We start from the raw sequence: 7664 nt of genomic DNA on the forward strand, positions 1-7664 counted from the left end.
AAGAGTATATAGGTAGTCATACTATTTTCTCCACTTCTCTGTGGATTTGAAAACGTTCAAAATAATTGGGAAAAGTTAATAAATAAATGAACAACACATGATACTACTACATACTAAAATTTGGGATGTGCTTTTAGGGAAATATATAGACAAGTCTAAAAACTTTTAAATAAATGAAATTAATAAAAGATCTATTCACAGAGCTAGGAGTAAGAAGTTGGACTAGATGACTGCTGAAATGCCTTTCAAGTCTCAAATTTTATATTCCACTTCAGACCTATCAAAGATTTAAAACTGCCAGAGTCACTCAGGGCTTTTGACCTTGGAACCGGGATAAAATTAGGAGCCGTCAGCCAGCACTACATTCCTTCTGTAGACCATTAAAATAAAACTACTCCGGAGCCAACTATTCAAAATGAGTTTGTGCCTTACTAATTCAAATGTAGCCTCAGGGTCGGAGAGCTCACTGGGTGGAGGATGTGTCATTTGGGATTCAGGGGCATTATGCCCATTGAGGAGGTTGATACTTGGTAAAACAAGGGAAATCGGACAGCTTATAAAGTGGGACTTTCTTCCAGTCTTGGTAGTGGTTAGTTAGGTTAAGATGATGGAATTCTGGGTCATCTCTCTCCTCTGCACCTGCTGGCTTCTCCCTGGATAACCTGACAGCACCTCCTCTCCATGACCGCTGTATTTACCCTTCTCTGTCCTTAACCTTCTTGGTGCTCACCCAAGAGCAAACCCAGAAGTATGATCACGGACTGCCCATGCTAGAAAGGCATTTAGGATCATCTACCAACACCCTCATCATACACGTAAGAAAGCTGAGGCCACTTTAAGTGACTGGGCCTAGTACACCTGACCAGTTAATGTGGGACTGAGATTAGAATCCAGGCCTCCTGATTCCTAATTTTATGTTCTTTCCACTTCCCCTTGGATGTCATCACTGAGTCATTCTTGAATCTAAATCAATTTTTAGGCCACTTAGCCAGCTATATATATAACCTCATATATGTGTATATGTGTATACCTAAAATCATAAAACGTATCTAAATTGTAAATCACATCATAATATGATCCTATATAATAATATGTTTTATGATACTATAAATATATAAGGTTTACATATGTAAGTAAATACATATGTGGCATATGCCTGCTTTCTTCCATTATAGGCCAAAACCTATTCAATTACATGTCAGAATGCGCAGGTTTTAAATGTCAAGTCAAATTTAAAGTTTCCAAGTGAGTCACTGTACATCATCATGGAAGTGGTTAGTTTAGTGCATAAGAGTCTGACATTGCATGATACCAAAAGAAGAAATCTTAAAGCTCAAGATATCTGACCACTTAAAAAAATTGAATTTCTGTACAGTAAAAAAACAAATGAACAAACAACAACAAAAAAAACCCTGAACAACTGAAAAGCAAATTAAAAGGTATGAATATTTATAATATAGTATCATATAATTAAAGGTTAATATCCTTAATATATTTTTTAACCCTTTAGAATTAATAAGAAATATACAACCCCTCTCCATTTTTTTTTAAATGGACGAACAATAGAAACAGCCAATTCTCAAAAGAAGAAATACTTGCGTCTAATAAACATAAGAATGTCCTGCTTCAACAGCATTTAAACAAATGCAAATTAAACAAAATATAAACTTATTCTTCAATACTTTTTCTTTAAGATTTATAAAATGTATTGGTGAAGATTTGGGAAATTGGGCGTGTGGGGGGAAAAAATGGAGCTCTATTGGTCAGCAGTTTGATGTGGGCTATCAAAAAAACTAAAGTCATTTGTAGGCTATATAAATAGAAGCATAGGAAAGTAATGTTCTAACTTTAAATGGAGCATCACCAGTAGGTGACCAGCATGGAGCTGGGTGGACCAGGTTCAAATCCCAGCTCTGCCACATTCTAGCAATGTGACCTTAAGGAAGTTTTTAAACCTCATTTTCTTTTTTCTTTTTTTTTGCGGTACGCGGGCCTCTCACTGTTGTGGCCTCTCCCGTTGCGGAGCACAGGCTCCGGACGCGCAGGCTCAGCGGCCATGGCTCACGGGCCCAGCCGCTCCGCGGCACGTGGGATCCTCCCGGACCGGGGCACGACCCCGCGTCCCCCGCATCGGCAGGCGGACTCTCAACCACTGCGCCACCAGGGAAGCCCCTAAACCTCATTTTCTACATCTGGCAAATGAGGATAATGCTACCACCTATTTCTTAGGATGATTGGGAGATTAAATAAAATAATCCACGTACATTGCTTAGGGCAATATACAGAACATAGGGAGCACCCAATACATACTATCTAGTCCCTGTAATTCTGTACTTATGGTTGCACCTGGAGAATGAACTGGACCTCAGAAAACCTCAAAGCTACAGATAAAGTGAAGGCTGTTCAAAAGAGAGTGACAGGATGGCATCTCTCTTGGGGAAATTGTTGGAACTGGTAGGATTTAGCCCAAAAAGGGACAGGCAGAGTAGATAAGGACTGTCTTCAAGGGTGTGAAACATTTCGATTGTTTTGAAGTCTCAGTAGGTGAAAGTTTCAGAAAAAAACAGTTTGCTGCATAACTTAAGGGAGAAAGTTAAACTAGTGAGTTCCCTGGCACAAGAGGTCTTCTAGCACGCTTGTGAACAGAGTAGTAAAAGAAATTCAGGCCACAGATGAGAAGTTCAATTAAATGCTTATCAAAATATGTTACATTCCTTTCAATCCTCAGATTCTACACATCTGTTCTAAAAACGTGTTATTACTATTATGCCTTTAGTCTTCTAATTCCAGATGCCCTTGACTTAATCTGAACACTTGGGCTTCATCTGCAAGCAAAAACAAAACAAAACTGCAAAAAAATCCCCTCAAAAACATATTTAACATGAATATCTAAAAATGACCCCATTAGAAATTTTTTTTAAGTCACTATAATATGAACCCCCGAGATTTTTTTGGTTTCTCTACAAATAATGATAGATAAAGCAGCTCCCATGCTTCAGACACTGGCCTGGGTGTTGGGGTATAAACATGAACAAGACGCCATCTTTGCTCTCAAGATGTTCACAATCTAACAGGGGAGAGAGTGACCTTGACCTGCAACTCCAGGGCGCTGTGATGAATGCACAAACTGAGACAGGCCTTCCTGCGAATGTGTGGCTTCACAGAAAGAAGCCATGACTCATTGCCGAGGGAGGGGACAGCTTGTGGTGCCGAGCCCCTCCCAGACATCTCCCACCAAGTGAAGACACCTCCTTTCACTTCTCCTTTTCTTCAAACTTCTCTTTTCCTATGTTGACATACAGCTAGAGTTTAAAGGAAAACTATATGATGGTCAAAACTACATATTGCACTAAAGCAGAACTGTGAGTTCTGCTCACATGGGACACGTTATTTTAAGTTGGTGGTGCTTCTATGAAGTCCTTATTTCTGCTACATCATAAATTGCTTCATCTAGTTGTCCAACCCGATCTATGATATCACTTGTATAACATCCCAGATCAATGGTCATTTTGTGCCAGTTTAAATACTTTGAAGGCAAGGAAACAAATCTGTTCAGTAGAATATTTTTTACATAAAAAACTCTTCCAGGTTGGACAATTTCTCAATAAAAACATATTAGGTTAACAATAGAAAAATGACACAAAGTGTCTAACAGCATGATTTCTGGAGTCTTAGGGATTTCGGTTCAAATTTCAACTTTGCCTCTTCTAAGCTGTGTGACCTTAGGCAAGTTACTTCATTTTTCCAAAACTTAGTCTCCTCACTTATAAAATGAAAATAATAATACTACCAACTTCCTATTGTTATAAAGATTAAATAAGATAATACACTTAAAGGGCTGATCACTATGCCTAGCTTGTAGCAGGTGCTCAAAAAATGGTAACCATATAGGCAGATAAGATGACACAGTTTTTTAGGCAACACTATGAAGTCATTCTGGCCTAAGGTTCGCCTGGGCACCACGCATCACAGCAACAGTGCTTTGGAAAAGAAAATCACTGCAATCTGAACCCATGAGGGCCACGTATAACATGGTTAGGCACAGATCTCTGTGACACTGGGACCACACTGCTGGGTTCTTAATAGCTGTGTGACCTTAGGCAAGGCCCTTTGCCTCTCTGTACCTTACTTTCCTCCTCTGTAAAGTAAGAGTAATAGTTGTACCCACCATATATATATATATATATATATATATATATTGCATTAATGCATTAACTGCTTAGATCTGTCCCTGCTGCAGGGTAAGCTCTACATATGTTGGCTACTCTGATGACAATGAATCAATGTGTGCAAATCAAGAGGGATTATTTCATGGTGTCTGGAAGACAAGGTAGCCGTTCGAAAGAATTGCTGGGCAGAGACCCCTGAGTCCTGCTCTCTGTTTTGCCCCAGGCTTTCCTCCTTCTATCAGTACATCAGCTTTTTTGCAGCCCTTTTCTTTCCTGACCAAGCCTCTTGTCCTTCTCTTTCTCACCACCCTGATTCCTGTGCTTTCCCCCAGCCTCACAGGCCACCTAAATTCCTAAAACACTCCTTGGGTCAGTCCTGCCACTCAACATGCTGGCTCTTGTCATAAAAACGACAGTTGGCTGCATAAACCTCTAGGAATGAGGCTCGTTGGTGACGTGACTTGGTGGAGTCTAGGTTATTGGTTGCATGTAACCTGCTCCTCTCTCTTTTTTTAAGCTATGACTATAAACATATCCAAATCAGTAGTATATTTTCAAGGACCTCCAAAATATGTTTATTAGCTGGAAGTAACCCCCTAATCAGAGGAAAAGGGAGGTTGACGTCACTACACACACTCTTGCCTACAGTACAGTTTGTCCAGGCCCCACTCTGGCTCTGCAAAGTTCATCTCACCTCCCTTTTGCTGGCTTGGGAAGCCTGCTTTTCAGAAGGCTGCCTGGGATCAACGAGATGGTGGGCTTTGTGGTTGGGCAAGCCTGGGTTTGAGTCCCAGGTTGTCCTCTTACCGGCAAGCCACTTATTCTCTCTGAGCCTCAGTTTCTCATCTGTAAGATGGGGATAAGAGTGCTGTTACATAGGGTGGATAGGATTGAATGAGATGGAGTTCGTACAGTGGCTAGCTGCTACATGGCAGGCTCTAAGTGCTCCTTTTTTTTTTTTTTGAAGTCAAAGTGGCAAGACTTTGAGGCAAGAAACTCTGGGTCTTCTTTAGAATGAAAAAGCTGCTCTTAACCATCAACTCTATTTAAAGATCTCAGGAGGGAGGCAAAGGAGGAAACCTGAATTGTGAAATGTGGACAGTTATCTTGCACAGAAGAAAAGCAGAAACATTATATAGTCGATACCATTGACTACCAACCCCAAGATTACTGACTTGACAAAATCCTTGTACTAGCATATTCTAATGGTATATTTTTTCCACCCAAAACATCTTTATATCCAATAAAAGTATTTCATAAAACAAGAATAAGGAGAAATATGTTCTCTATTACCACCCAGATGCCTTAAACTGCATAAGAATAAAAGGTGAACCGAGGGAGACATATATTATCGCCTGTCGTGCTTTAACATCAATGACTATAGTCAAGGTATCTCCCAGCCTTGTCAGAGAAAGATCTTCATGCTCTTTTCTTCACTATTAACTTGGCAACCAATCCAGGAAGCAGGGCATATGACCAATAGCATCTAGGAGAGGACTGCCTATCTACTGAAGTATATAGTAATACTGATATTAATAATCATTGTGACTTAGGTACCATCTACTGTGTGCTAGGTTCCTGACAAATACTTTTTAACCCATGTATATGAGGTATCTGAAAGAAAAAAAAAAAAAATGACGTCTAAAGAAGTTAGGAAGTTTAGCACCTTACTGGGAAATTCTGACTTCAGTTCTGCAGCTGACAAAGGGAATCTCTGAATCAAGCATTTCTTTAAAATAACAAATTAGAGAATCCTAACACATTATAACAGAGAGTGTTCAAAAGGCCCCAGAGAAAAATGCAAAAATTATGAAGATGTAAATTGTAGACATGAAAATTATGGGAGATATAAACTGGAAAAATAAATATGAAATTTCACCATGTTTTTTTCTAGGTACTTTTTCTAGACTGACTTTTACAGGCTATGATCTGAGAGAATTACTCTCACTGATTTAAAAATTTATTAATTTAAGACCATATGCTTGCCAACCCTAACTCTTTCATCGTCATAGTCTAGTGGGGCAGATTCCCTTATTAGAGATTGAGTCTTTTAATCCTTTGTAATTTATAGAGTTTAAAATGTAAGTATACTATATAACAGCAATTTTAATTACAAAATGCTTATATTGTTTTTTTAAAAAAACAAACGAACAAAAAACCTCTGCAGAAAATGTTTCCATTCACCTGCTCTTCTCAGGATACTAGCCTAAGTGACCAGGAAAGAAATGTCAACATTAATTACTGTTGGCTCTCAAGAGAGTATTAGTGCCTATTGCAAAGAGTCTACATACACCTCTGTGTATATACATGTGTCTTTTCCAAAGGATGTTTCAAAATATGGCTAGCTAGAAAGAATACCAGCTGAGAGCTCATTTATTCTCTGGCATCTACTCATAACTCTCACGACCATAGACACATTACAAACCCTAACTTAGATTGAATTTACTCAATGAAAATCCCAGTGTACTGGACAGAGCTCAGTGCCAGGAGTCAGCGAGTGAGTTTCTGGTCCCAAATCTGTCACAGCCATGTGACTTGGAGCAGTCACAAAGCTTCTGGGTCTCAGCTTACTCTTGTGGAAATGAGGGAATGAGGTCAGAAGGTCTAAGGCCCCTTCCAGATTTAAATCAAAACAGAATCAGGCAGGAATGTGAGCAGTTTAACCTCCTCTTAGTAGAACTTTCAGGCTAAAATGTTAAACCATGGATGGCCTAAAACAGAGTCCCATTATGCTCTCATTCAATTAAAAACTGGGCCTTTAAAGGAACGTACTGAATTCAGTTCACTTCTAACGCCCTGAACCCACTTGAGTCAGCGTGATTACATGTTCATATAGGTGTTGTCCACAGGATGCCGACGGGCCCTATGTGTGAACTCACCCTCTTGGGGAGTATCACAGTGACACAGCATACACACACCATCAGGAGAAAATACAGCAGTGCTAACGAAATTCAATTTCCTGATGCCACACCAGTGAAACCAAGCATTTTTGAGTAAACCTGTGTCTCTCTTTTCTAATCTCGAAAATGGTGCATCTACCTACCACCTTAACAGCACGTTATACAAATTCGCTAAGAGCTGCGAGTGAAGAGATTTCAGTCCAATAAAAAAAGGATGAATAAGCTACCATTCCTGTATCATTATATCTGCTCATCTTTAATATTTTTTTCTTCCTCTTTTCCAAAAAAAAAGAGGGGAAGAAGTATTTAAATAACAAATGAATAGTTTCTCCTAGTAACCTCTGTAGAAGAGTTTCAGTCTTCTAGCATAACACGCATGTGTGACTCTTGAAAAGGATCCTTTAGATCCTGAAGGATTTCCAGACCCTGTCATCTGGAATTCTCAGGCCCACAAAATCAAGCTGTGCTGACGCATGAGCCGGATTAATTCACTTTTAAGAACCAGAAGGCAATGGAACACGTAGTGGCTTCTCTGCACCACTCCAACCTTCTACAGGCTGCGATGCTCTCCCGTTTCAGCCCAATAGGTTCAGCA

At 39.6% G+C, this 7664-nt stretch overlaps 1 protein-coding gene across 1 annotated transcript in view; it reads right to left on the minus strand.

Moving 5' to 3' along the window:
• Positions 1–7664, minus strand: part of PLEK (pleckstrin) — a 24770-nt gene that overhangs the window by 16867 nt on the left and 239 nt on the right. The window lies entirely within an intron of this gene.

The sequence above is a fragment of the Lipotes vexillifer genome, unplaced genomic scaffold (genome assembly GCF_000442215.2).
Source record: "Lipotes vexillifer unplaced genomic scaffold, Lipotes_vexillifer_v1.1 scaffold311, whole genome shotgun sequence".
NCBI classification, from domain to species: Eukaryota; Metazoa; Chordata; class Mammalia; order Artiodactyla; family Lipotidae; genus Lipotes; species Lipotes vexillifer.